Source organism: Cryptomeria japonica, chromosome 2 (assembly GCF_030272615.1).
Source record: "Cryptomeria japonica chromosome 2, Sugi_1.0, whole genome shotgun sequence".
Classification (NCBI taxonomy): domain Eukaryota; kingdom Viridiplantae; phylum Streptophyta; class Pinopsida; order Cupressales; family Cupressaceae; genus Cryptomeria; species Cryptomeria japonica.
Genome location: NC_081406.1, coordinates 615,632,831 through 615,645,851, shown reverse-complemented (window position 1 = coordinate 615,645,851; position 13,021 = coordinate 615,632,831).

The following is a 13,021-nucleotide window of genomic DNA, read 5'->3' as shown; positions in this document are numbered from 1 at the left end:
TTACATGAAAAAAAAAATTATTGCTTGAAATTGAAACTAAGATATAATTAAAAGGAACATTTGACAAGAATGGAAAAATAAACAAATCAACTACTTTGGGGTAATGTTCTCATGAAAAAAACTATGATAAAGAAAAAATAAAAATTCTATTCTTGAACTAAATACACGAAAGTTCAAATTTCTTGAAAGCTAGGATTCACGTAGGAAATAACTTACAAAATGACTTGAATTACTATATATCACACATTAAATTAGAACTCAATACATCAAAGATACTGAATTGCTTACAAGAAGGCTAACAACCAATTTAGTGCTTACTTACTCGAAGGGGGAATGATCTTGATAACCACATTACTCATGTTTGAAAAAAAAAGGGTTAGGAGAGAGACGAATTTCATGCTAATTAACCAATATGAATATGTCTCTCAAATAATCCCAATCAATTCACTTTTAATTAACCAATATGAATATGGTTCCTAAATAATTCCAATTAACCAATATACAAAAAGTTCCTAAATAACTCAAATTAACCAATATACCAAAAGTTCCTAAATATTCCAATTAATCAATATTCAAAAAAGTTCCTAAATAATTCCAATTAACCAATAAAAAAAACTTCCTAAATAATTCTAGTTAACCAATATACAAAAAGTCTAAATAATTCCAATTTACCAACAAAAGTTCCTAAATAATTGTAATCTTTTTTTTCTAGTTGTTCTTGAACCAATGCCAAATCTTTGGTAGATTATAAGGAGATAACTAACTAACCCTTCCACTTGAAGCAATTTAACCCTTCCAATTTTTTTACAAATAATAACTTTATCAATCTCAAATTATTAAATGGGGGGCCTAAGGTTTTCTCCTAGATCTTCCTCAATTAAAATTGTTGTTTAATCTTCTAAGTGATCATGGAATAGGTTTCTCAAAATCCACATTAAGGCAAGAATCCAACAATAACAATTTTTAACTCAATTCATCTTCAAAGCTAAGTTTCATTAGACATTTACAACAAAAGATGAATACTTGATTTGAGGTTCACGAGCTAAGTCAAGTCTCATGGTAAAATGATTTCAGATTTGATAACTCTCTTTGGTTTCATATAAAGTTTATGTACTTCCCAATTAATTTCAATTCTCTAGATTATAACATGTAGATTATATGAAGCTTTACTATGAGATTCACCCCTACATTTAAATGTAACTTCTCCCTTTTACTATTCTTATGCTTCCTTAAAGTTAGAAGATAACTTTGACTATTATTAGGCTTGCCTATACTAAATCCCTTGTTTATTCTACATCTTGGAATCCAATATAGAACAATCCAATATCCAACCTACTACTACTACTAAGAGATTTCTATTAAAAATTAGAAAGACTATTATTTATAGTTTCTAGCGACTTGCATGATAACATCAATTGTGTAACTTGTATGATAATCATAAATATGTACCTGGTATAATGACAATAATGTGTAACTTGCATGGAAGCAATAACTAACTTACATGATCTAACTTGCATGATAACAATAATAATGTAACTCATAGGAAGATTAAAAAATTTCATTGTCTTAAATGAGGATTAGTTAAATTAAATTTGAATCATTTGCTTGAAATAAACAATTGACTAAGGTGGCTATGATTTCTTAGAGAGAAGGTCTTTTTTGTCAAATGCACACTCCAATGAGAAATTGTAGGTGATTGAAGGTTTTGTCATTTATGTCAACCTTGCAATCATATGATACTGACAAGACAATATACCAGCACCGGTAATGACAACTCTACACCGGCACACAGAACACCGACAAAGGAAGGATACCGGCACCCTGGCCGACAGGAATTTTGTTTATAATGTATTTTGTAATTAATTGTAAAATCATTGTAAGCCGACATGGTGAGTTGTAATATGACTCATATATGTATGAGATCATTGTAGAACATTTTGTAATAATGTGATAGCCGAAATAAGGCAGACCTAATATGCAAATTATAGGTTAAGGGTTTATGTATGAAGCAGAGCTAAAACCGGTACGGGATCTGGCATAGCAGATGCTAATTTGAAGCAATACAAGACATTGGATTTGCATAATCCATTTTGTAAGTCAGTGTGACTTCTTATTTTGTAATTGAGTAGTGAGCTCTAGGCACTTGGCCTTCCTGCATGTGTAGGCCCCTATTGTAAGAGTAATATTCACTTATTGGCCAGTAAGCGAATATTGTGGGTCACAAATCCCATCGAGGTTTTTCCCACACCGAGTTTCCTCATTAAACTATTGTGTTATGGTGTGTTTTTCATGTTGTTATTGTTATTCTTGTTTACTGCATTATTCTTGTTTACTGCCATGTTCTCTACATACCCATTCTCATCAGAACATTTAAAGAATGATAGAATGACCTCCACTAAGAAAGAAACCTTAACACCTTTCACAATAGCTTTTAAGACCTTTTGTGAAAAAAAATGTATCCACTTAATAGTATGTTGATGATCCAACACACAATTGAAATACACCTTAGCTTCATGAATGACATGTTCAGTATCATTGTAAAGGAGTAAGGAACCAATAATATCTGATAGAAAGAAGGCACAACAAAGTGTTCGAGCTATATAAAATAATTTCCTTCTCCCACATGTATGTCATGAATCTAGCAACAATTTTTCCATGAAAAATTGAATACAAACACATGAAGCGCCATTAAGATACTTTCATAGCTCCCATACACGAACCATCAAATGCCTAAGATTAATGTCTCCAATTTCTCACTCAAGGAATGCCTTAAAATTTGTAATCATCTCCCCATTAGAGAACTTTTTCTTCCTTTAGAAGTTGTGAGGTCATCCATCTCTTGCATGCATCCTTTTCAAGACAACATCTAATAAAACTTTGGAACTCTACAAATGCACTGATGGGCGCAGAGGATGGGTATCCAAAATATATGGAACAGATGAGTGTAGGCTAATCTGCTTGCTCTCCATATGCTACAAACGGGAAATGGTCCACACAGCATTCTAAATGTGTCAATGCCAAGCTCCAAATATCTCCAACATAACCATTAGAACTTTCACCATAGCTTTGTAGATCAAATCTTTTTCACCATAACCAGTGAGTTGATGACATATTAGCACAAAAACTTAATAACTGAAAATAAAGTATACATATATTAGTCAAAGAATAGAGTAACAAGTAACCAGTCTAAATGCCCAACCTTAAACTAGATGACAAAATAAAGAGAATCCAGGAATTCTATAATGTGACACAAACTATCAAGAAAATTTGTAGTAAATGAACCAACTCATAAGAAGAAGAATGACCATCAATCCAATTTAAAAAAAAAACATTATTCCAAAAAGGGTATGGCAAATTTCATAGCTTCAGCATACGACTAAGGCCTGCAACACTATAAGTAAACATAGGTTTTTCATTGAATGTCAAGCTTTCTATCCTACACATGTGGAAAAATTGTATATTAAAGCAAAACAAATATCTAAAAAATGTCTATGCAATTGGGATTGATGTCCTTGATCCAACAAAAAAAAATTGAATTTTGATAAATACAAAAAAGTTATGTTCCATATACTATACCTATGTCTAAATTGTAATTGGGTTGACTTCAAAACTTAATTTTAAAAAAATCAATAAAAAATTATGAAACCAATTGCACAAGAACTAGATATTATAGTTATGAATCTAAAAATAAATAAAATTATCCTTCATAGAAAAAAAAGGTATGTTCCATATACTACCCATCCTTCTTTAAAAAAGGTGTTTGCTGTTGAAAACTGGCTATTGAAGTAGACGAAAAAATAAATACAATTTGATTCCAATATTTTAAAATATATATATAGAATCTATAGACAAAATGTGACAAATCACTAGTTTGCATCGTCTTCAAATTCCTCATGGTTTAGCAGCTATAGGTCTCAAAACATGAAGATTTGGTTCAAAATGTTTGTTTCAATGTCAAGTTTGGCCAAAAAGTGTAACCCACTATTGTGGGATTGGGTCAAAAATTCTCAATGAAAATAATAATGCATGAGCACGTTATAATGTGCTCACATTATTCTAATGAAAAATCATTTTTATCCCTCACTCCCCCTCCCCCCCGCTCTCTCTCTCTCTATATACCTACCTTTCTCTCTAACCCTCTCACCCTACCTCTCTCTAACTCTACTTATCTATTTCTTTGTCTCCTCTCTACATATCCTTACCTCCTTCCCTTATTTCTTCTCTCTATATCGCCTCTACTCCTCTCTCTACCAACATCTCTTTCTCTCTACCTCTCCTTCTCTATAAAATCTTCATTTGTCTCTCTCGCCCTCTAATTCTCTTGAACTCAATCACTCCCACCCTCTATCTCTCTTATAATGTCCCTCACACACTCTCTATCTCTCTCTCAACATCTCCTTATCTCCCTCCTTCCATCTCTACTTCCTTCTATCTCCCCTCTCCATCTCTCACTCTGTCTCACTCCCTCCTTCCCTCTCTACATACATGCATACATACATACATATAACACACACACACACACACACACACACACACACACACACACATATATATATGTATATATATACATATGAGAAGAGAAGGATAGGGAGAGAGACCTAACGAGTGGAGAGAGCGGGAAAATATCTCTAGAGACCTAGAGAGAGGGGTAGAACCTCAACCCTACATCATCAATCGTAAACATATATATATATATATATATATATATATATAATCTATAGACAAAATGTGACAAATCACTAGTTTGCATCGTCTTCAAATTCCTCATGGTGTAGCAGCTATAGGTCTCGAAACATGAAGATTTGGTTCAAAATGTTTGTTTCAATGTCAAGTTTGGCCAAAAAGTGTAACCCACTATTGTGGGATTGGGTCAAAAATTCTCAAGGAAAATAATAATGCATGAGCACGTTATAATGTGCTCACATTATTCTAATGAAAAATCATTTTTATCCCTCACTCCCCCTCCCACCCGCTCTCTCTCTCTCTCTCTATACCTACCTTTCTCTCTAACCCTCTCACCCTACCTCTCTCTAACTCTACTTATCTATTTCTTTGTCTCCTCTCTACATATCCTTACCTCCTTCCCTCATTTCTTCTCTCTATATCCCCTCTACTCCTCTCTCTACCAACATCTCTTTCTCTCTACCTCTCCTTCTCTATAAAATCTTCATTTGTCTCTCTCGCCCTCTAATTCTCTTGAACTCAATCACTCCCACCCTCTATCTCTCTTATAATGTCCCTCACACACTCTCTATCTCTCTCTCAACATCTCCTTATCTCCCTCCTTCCATCTCTACTTCCTTCTATCTCCCCTCTCCATCTCTCACTCTGTCTCACTCCCTCCTTCCCTCTCTACATACATGCATACATACATACATATAACACACACACACACACACACACACACACACACACACACACACACACACATATATGTATATATATACATATGAGAAGAGAAGGATAGGGAGAGAGACCTAACGAGTGGAGAGAGCGGGAAAATATCTCTAGAGACCTAGAGAGAGGGGTAGAACCTCAACCCTACATCATCAATTGTAAACATACATATATATATATATATATATATATATATATATATATATATATATATATATATATTGTGTGTGTGTGTGTGTGTGTGTGTGTGTAATACATATACACACACATATATATACATACATTGTATATGTATTATATACATATGTATACATATACACATGTATGCATATATACATATATATATATATGTATATAATACATATACACACATATATATATACATACATTGTATATGTATTATATACATATGTATACATATACATCTATGCATATATACATACTATATGTATATATGCATTCATGTATACGTATACATATATATACATATGCATACATATATACATATGTATATATGTGTGCATATATATACATATGTATATAATACATACACACACACACACACACACACACACACACACACACACACATATATATGTATGCATTGTATATGTATTATATACATATATACATATGTATATCTATACATACATATGTATATATATGTATACATATACATATATTATATATATATATATGTATGTATGCATATACATATGTATATGTACATATGTATACATATACAAATATAAAATATTCATGGTTTAGGGTTTACGATTGATGATGTAGGGTTGAGGTTCTACCCCTCTCTCTAGGTCTTTGTAGATATTTTGCCCCCTCTCTCCACTCTTCTCCTCTTTGTCTCCCTTCTCTAGGTCATTACCTCTTCGTCCCACCCTCTTTCTAGGTCTTCCCTCCTTCCCTCTACCTATCCCTCCCTACCTCCTTACCCTCTCTCTCCACCCCTCTCTCTAAATTATTTAACCTGTAAAGGTTTAGGACCTAGATTTCAGGTTTAAGGTTTATGATTGAGTATGGGGGTTGCAATCTACCTCTGAGCCCTCTCTCTCTCCCCTCTCCAGGTCATTACCTCTCTCTCCCACCCTCTCTCTCCCCCCTCTCTAGGTCTCTTTCCCACTCTCCCTCTCTATCTATCTCTCTCTCTTTGCTCCCTCTCTCAAGAGCATAGGGGTTAGAGCTTTGAGCCTAGGGTTTATGGATGATGATTAATGATGGATATTTGAGGGTTTTTCAGGTCTGCCTCCCTTTCTACTCCCTCTATGTGATTCAAGGTTTTCTACATGGATAAAATTTGTGTTTAGGGATTAGGGTTGAATGTATAGTGATTAGGGCTTAACATTTCGGGTTTAATATGATTGATAATGAAGGGTTGAGGGTGTACCTATCCATCCCTCCCTCCATCCCCCTCTCTTCAATCTCTCTCTACAGTTCAAGTTTTCTTGTGTTTATGGTCAATAAAGCATAATGCAATAGCATACTTGTGTTATGTTTATATTTGACCATAATGCATTCACATTATAGTCTCAGTTGAACTTAATGTCAATACATATGTCAATACAGAACTTAAGAGAGACCACAAATTCAAATTATACATGAAAAGCTATGTGTGCCTTTGTAACATAACTAGAGTCCTCATAACCCAGACCATCTCTTCAATAGAATATTCGAGTTTCTATTTATCAACAACTCAACAGACAAAATTTCTACCATCACTGATTTTGTCTTGAATTAGGTTACTGCATTGGTGAAATGATCAAAAATTGTATTTCTATGAGATATTGAGGGAATTGAAGGGCACTTCCACACTGCAGGGCTGTTGAAATTGTGAAGTTTTGTTGAGGAATGGATGCTTCAGAAGTTGTGAGGTCGTCCATCTCTTGCCTGCATCCTTTTCAAGACAACATCTGATAAAACTTTAGAACTCTACAGATGCACTGATGGGCGTAGAGGGTGGGTATCCAAAATATATGAAACAGATGAGTGTAGGCTAATCTTCTTGCTCTCCATATACTACAAATGGGAAATGGTCCACATAGCATTCCAAATGTGTCAATCCCAAGCTCCAGATATCTCTAGCATAACCATTAGAACTTTCACCAAAGCTCTGTAGATCAAATCTCTTTCACCATAACCAAGGAGTTGATGACATATTAGCACAAAAACTTAATAACTTAAAATAAAGTATATATATATTAGTCAAAGAATAGAGTAACAAGTAACCAGTCTAAATGCCCAACTTTAAACTAGATGACAAAATAAAGAGAATCCAAGAAGTCTATCATGTGACACAAACTATCAAGAAAATTTTTAGTGAATAAACCAACTCATAAGAAGAAGAACGACCATTAATCCAATTAAAAATAAATAAACATTATTCCAAAAAGGGCATGGCAAATTACATAGGCTTCAGCACACCACTAAGGCCTTCAACACTATAATATATTTCCTTGCAAGTTTCATAGGAAACACTTTTACTAGGAGAGGAGACTACCACCTTCTCCACATATTCATCCTTATTACAAAATTAAAAGAAGGATACAATGACCTCCATTGAGAGAGAAACCCTAACACCTTTCACGATAGCTTAATTTCCATACCCTTTTTGGAATAATGTTTATTTTTTTTAATTGGATTAATGGTCGTTCTTCTTCTTATGAATTGGTTTATTCACTAAAAAATTTCTTGATAGTTTGTGTCACATGATATGGCAAATTACATAGGCTTCAGCACACAACTAAGGCCTTCAACACTATAATATATTTCCTTGCAAGTTTCATATGAAACACCCTTACTAGGAGGGGAGACTACCACCTTCTCCACATATTCATCCTTATTACAAAATTAAAAGAAGGATACAATGACCTCCATTGAGAGAGAAACCCTAACACCTTTCATGATAGCTTTTACAACATTTTGCAAAATAAATTCTCCTATTTTTGCATGGGGATGATCCAATACACAATTGAAATATTGCTTAGCTTGATGAGTAAAATCTTCAATATCATTGTACACATGAGTAAGGAACTGTTAGGAATTATTCTCTACTAATGAACCCCCTAATTGTTTATATCTCTCCCTTTTCTTGCAAATTTATGCAATTTTTTTGCCTTCAAAGCTCAAGTTGAAGGTTCAAATGGAACTAACTTGATAGACCCAACTACGAGATCATAGTCCCTGAAATGAGCTTTCCATCAAGTATAGTTTTCATATATCTTGGTTTTATTATATAATTTTTAATTTAGTTAACCATAGGTTTTTCATTGAACGTCAAGCTCTTTGTTCTACACATGTGGAAAATAGTGTATTAGCAAAAAAATATATCTAAAATATGTTTATGCAATTGGCCTTGATGTCCTTGATCCAACAAAATAGAAATTGAATTTTGATAAATACAAAAAATGTTATGTTCCATATACCACACCTATGTCTAAATTGTAATCGGGTTGACTTCAAAACTTAATTTTTTTAAAAGTCAATAAAAATTTATGAAACGAATTGCATAAGCACTAGATATCATAGTTACGAAACTGAAAAAAAAAATAAAAAAATTAATCCTTCATAGAGAAAAAGTTATGTTCCATATACTACCCATCATTCTTTAAAAATGGTGTTTACTGTTGAAAACTAATTATTGAAGGAGATGAAAAATGAAATACAATTTGATTCCAATATTTTAAAATATATATATATATATAGAATCTATAGACAAAATGTGACAAATCACTAGTTTGCATCATCTTCAAATTCTTCATGGTTTAGCACCTATAGGTGTCGAAACATGAAGATTTGGTTCAAAATGTTTGTTTTAATGTCAAGTTTGCAAAAAAGTGTAACTCACTATTGTGGGATTGGGTCAAAAAATTTCAAGGAAAACAATAATGCATGAGCATGTTATAATGTGCTCACATTATTCTAATGAAAAATCATCTCTCTCTCTCTCTCTCTCTCTCTCTCTCTCTCTCTCTCTCTCTCTCTCTCTCTCTCTCTCTCTCTCTCTCTCTCTCTCTCTCTCTCTCTCTCTCTCTCTCTCTCTCTCTCTCTCTTTGTCGCCTCTCTACATATCCTTACCTCCTTTCCTCTTTTCTTCTCTCTATATTCGCTCTACTTCTTTGTCTACTAACATCTCTTTCTCTCTACCTCTCTCTCTCTGAAGGTCATTACCTCTCCCTCTAGGTCATTACCTCTCTCCCACCCTCTCTCTACCCTCTCTCTCTCCCCCCATCTCTGGGTCTCTATCCCACTCTCCCTCTCTATCTATCCCTCTCTCTTTACTCCCCCTCTCTAGGGCATGGAGATTAGGGCTTTGAGCCTAGGATTTATGGATAATGGTTAATGGTGGATATTTGAGGTTCTACGGGTCTCCCTCCCTTCCTACTCTCTCTCTCTATGATTCAAGGTTTTCTACATGGATATAATTTATATTTAGGGATTAGGGTTGAATGTATAGTGTTTAGGGCTTAATATTTAGGGTTTAGTGTATAGTGTTTAGGGTTTAATATGATTGATAATGGAGGGTTGAGGGTGTACCTATCCATCCCTCCCTTCTTACCCCCTATCTCCCTTCCCCCCCTCTCTTCTATCTCTCTCTATGGTTAAAGTTTTCTTGTTTTTATGGTCAATAAACCATAATGCAATAACACACTCGTGTTATGGTTAGATTTGACCATAATGCACTCATGTTATAGTCTTAGTTGATCATAGCGTGAATGTGCTATAACAAGCTCACATGTGGTCTCTAGGGGGCCAAAAAGTGAAGTGGGCACTTTTTTCTCCCCCATCTTTGTGCACTTACCAGAAACTTTTTGTCTCTTGTTATGTTGAGGAAATTATGGTGACTCAATGATTAAACTAATAAATAGATGCTTTCCTATAATAAATATATATGGTGCGTTTGAAGATCTTAGTACCACACTAGAACCTTGTGTGTAAGATAAGTGGTGTCATAACCATAAGCTAGTAGGGTAGAAGCATGAAGTTATGTCCTAGTAGTGAGACAAATCAGAAAAACATGCAATAAAAAATGTTGAGTACACATGGGAATTCAATCTAAAAGGTGTTTCATTAACCCACTCAACATACATATGACTTTGTATGATCAAACACCCTTCAATGTAACCCCCTTAGAAAATTATATATATGATCAAATAGGTAGTGTTTTTCACTATTGAATAATGTCACAAGAGTTTCATTGAATCCCCTAAGATTAAACATGTAGGTGTAGCACCCTTGTAGTAGCCACTTTCCCCTCCTATTCATAGGTACATAGCCCTCAATATTATCTTACTAAGAAATATAATTTGTATTATATTTTGTAATTTTATAATTAATATAAAATATTATAAAAAAAAACAATGATCTTTATTCAAACATTAGAAAAAAATAATGAATTAGATTCAAAATCTCAAGAAATTACAATAGAATGTTCATATCTGATCTGGTTTTTGTATATCAACCACTCCAGGCAAAATTCCTACCGCCGCTGATTGATCAATCTACTTCCCCTCTCAAAAACTGTATTTCTGTGAAATATTGAGAGAATGGAAGGGCACTGACGAATTGCAAGGCTGCTGAAATTGTGAAGTTCTGTTGAGGAATGGATGCTTCAGAAGCTGCGAGTCAGTCCATCTTTTGCCTGCGTCCTTTTCAAGACAACATCTGATAAAACTTTGGAACTCCGCAGATGCACTCGCAGGTGCAGAGGGCGACTCTCCAAAACATATGGCACACATCAGCGTAGCCCAATCCGGTTGCTCTTTGGCTGCTATAAATGGGAAATGACCCAAATAGCATTCCAACAGTGTCAATCCCAAGCTCCAGATATCCCCTGCATACCCATTATATCTCCCACCATAGCTCTCCGGGTCAAATCTCTGCAGGACTGCTGAAATTGTGAAGTTTTGCTGAGGAATGGATGCTTCAGAAGTTGTGAGGTCATCCATCTCTTTGCTGCATCCTTTTCAAGACAACATCTGATAAAACTTTGGAACTCTACAAATGCACTGATGGGCGCAGAGGATGGGTATCCAAAATATATGGAACAGATGAGTGTAGGCTAATCTGCTCGCTCTCCGTATGCTACAAACGGGAAATGGTCCACACAGCATTCTAAATGTGTCAATCCCAAGCTCCAGATATCTCCACCATAACCATTAGAACTTTCACCATAGCTCTGTAGATCAAATCTCTTTCACCATAACCAATGAGTTGATGACATATTAGCACAAAAACTTAATAACTGAAAATAAAGTATACATATATTAGTCAAAGAATAGAGTAACAAGTAACCAGTCTAAATGCCCAACCTTAAACTAGATGACAAAATAAAGAGAATCCAGGAATTCTATAATGTGACACAAACTATCAAGAAAATTTGTAGTGAATGAACCAACCCATAAGAAGAAGAATGACCATTAATCCAATTTTTGAAAAAAAAAAAACATTATTCTAAAAAGGGTATGGCAAATTACATAGCTTCAGCACACCACTAAGGCCTTCAACACTATAATATATTTCCTTAGCAAGTTTCATAGGAAACACCCTTACTAGGAGTGGAGACTACCACCTTCTTCACATACTCATCCTTATTACAACATTAAAAGAAGGATATAGTGATTTCCATTAAGAGGATAGTTTTCACAACATTTTGCAAAATAAATTGTCTCCTATTTGTGCATGAGGATGATCCAATACACAATTGAAATATTGCTTAGCTTGATGAACAAAATCTTCAATATTGTTGTACATACGAGTAAGGAACTGTTAAGAATTATTCTTTACTAATGAACCCCCTGATTTTTTATCTCTCCATCTTCTTGCAAATTTCTGTAAATTTTCTGCCTTCAAAGCTCTAGTTGAGGTTCAAATGGAACCAGCTTGATAGACCCAACTGCAAGATCGTAATCCTCAAAATGAGCTTTCCATCAAGTATAGAATTCATATATTTTGGTTTCATTATATATATTTTCACTTTAATTAAACATAGGTTTTCATTGAATGTCAAGCTCTTTGTCCTACACGTGTGGAAAAATAGTATATTAGCAAAACAAATATCTAAAAAATGTCTATGCAATTGGCATTGATGTCCTTGATCCAACAAAAAAAAATTGAATTTTGATAAATACAAATAAAGTTATGTTCCATATACTATACCTATGTCTAAATTGTAATTGGGTTGACTTCAAAACTTAATTTTAAAAAAATCAATGAAAATTTATGAAACCAATTGCACAAGCACTAGATATCATAGTTATGAATCTAAAAATAAATAAAATTATCCTTCATAGAAAAAAAGTTATGTTCAATATACTACCCATCCTTCTTTAAAAATGGTGTTTGTTGTTGAAAACTAGTCATTGAAGTAGATGAAAAAATAAATACAATTTGATTCCAATATTTTTTTTAATATATATAATTAGAATCTATAGACAAAATTTGACAAACCACTAGTTTGCATCATCTTCAAATTCCTCATGGTTTAGTAGCTATAGGTCTCGAAACATGAAGATTTGGTTCAAAATGTTTGTTTCAATGTCAAGTTTGATCAAAAAGTGTAACCCACTATTGTGGGATTGGGTCAAAAATTCTCTTGGAAAATAATAATGCA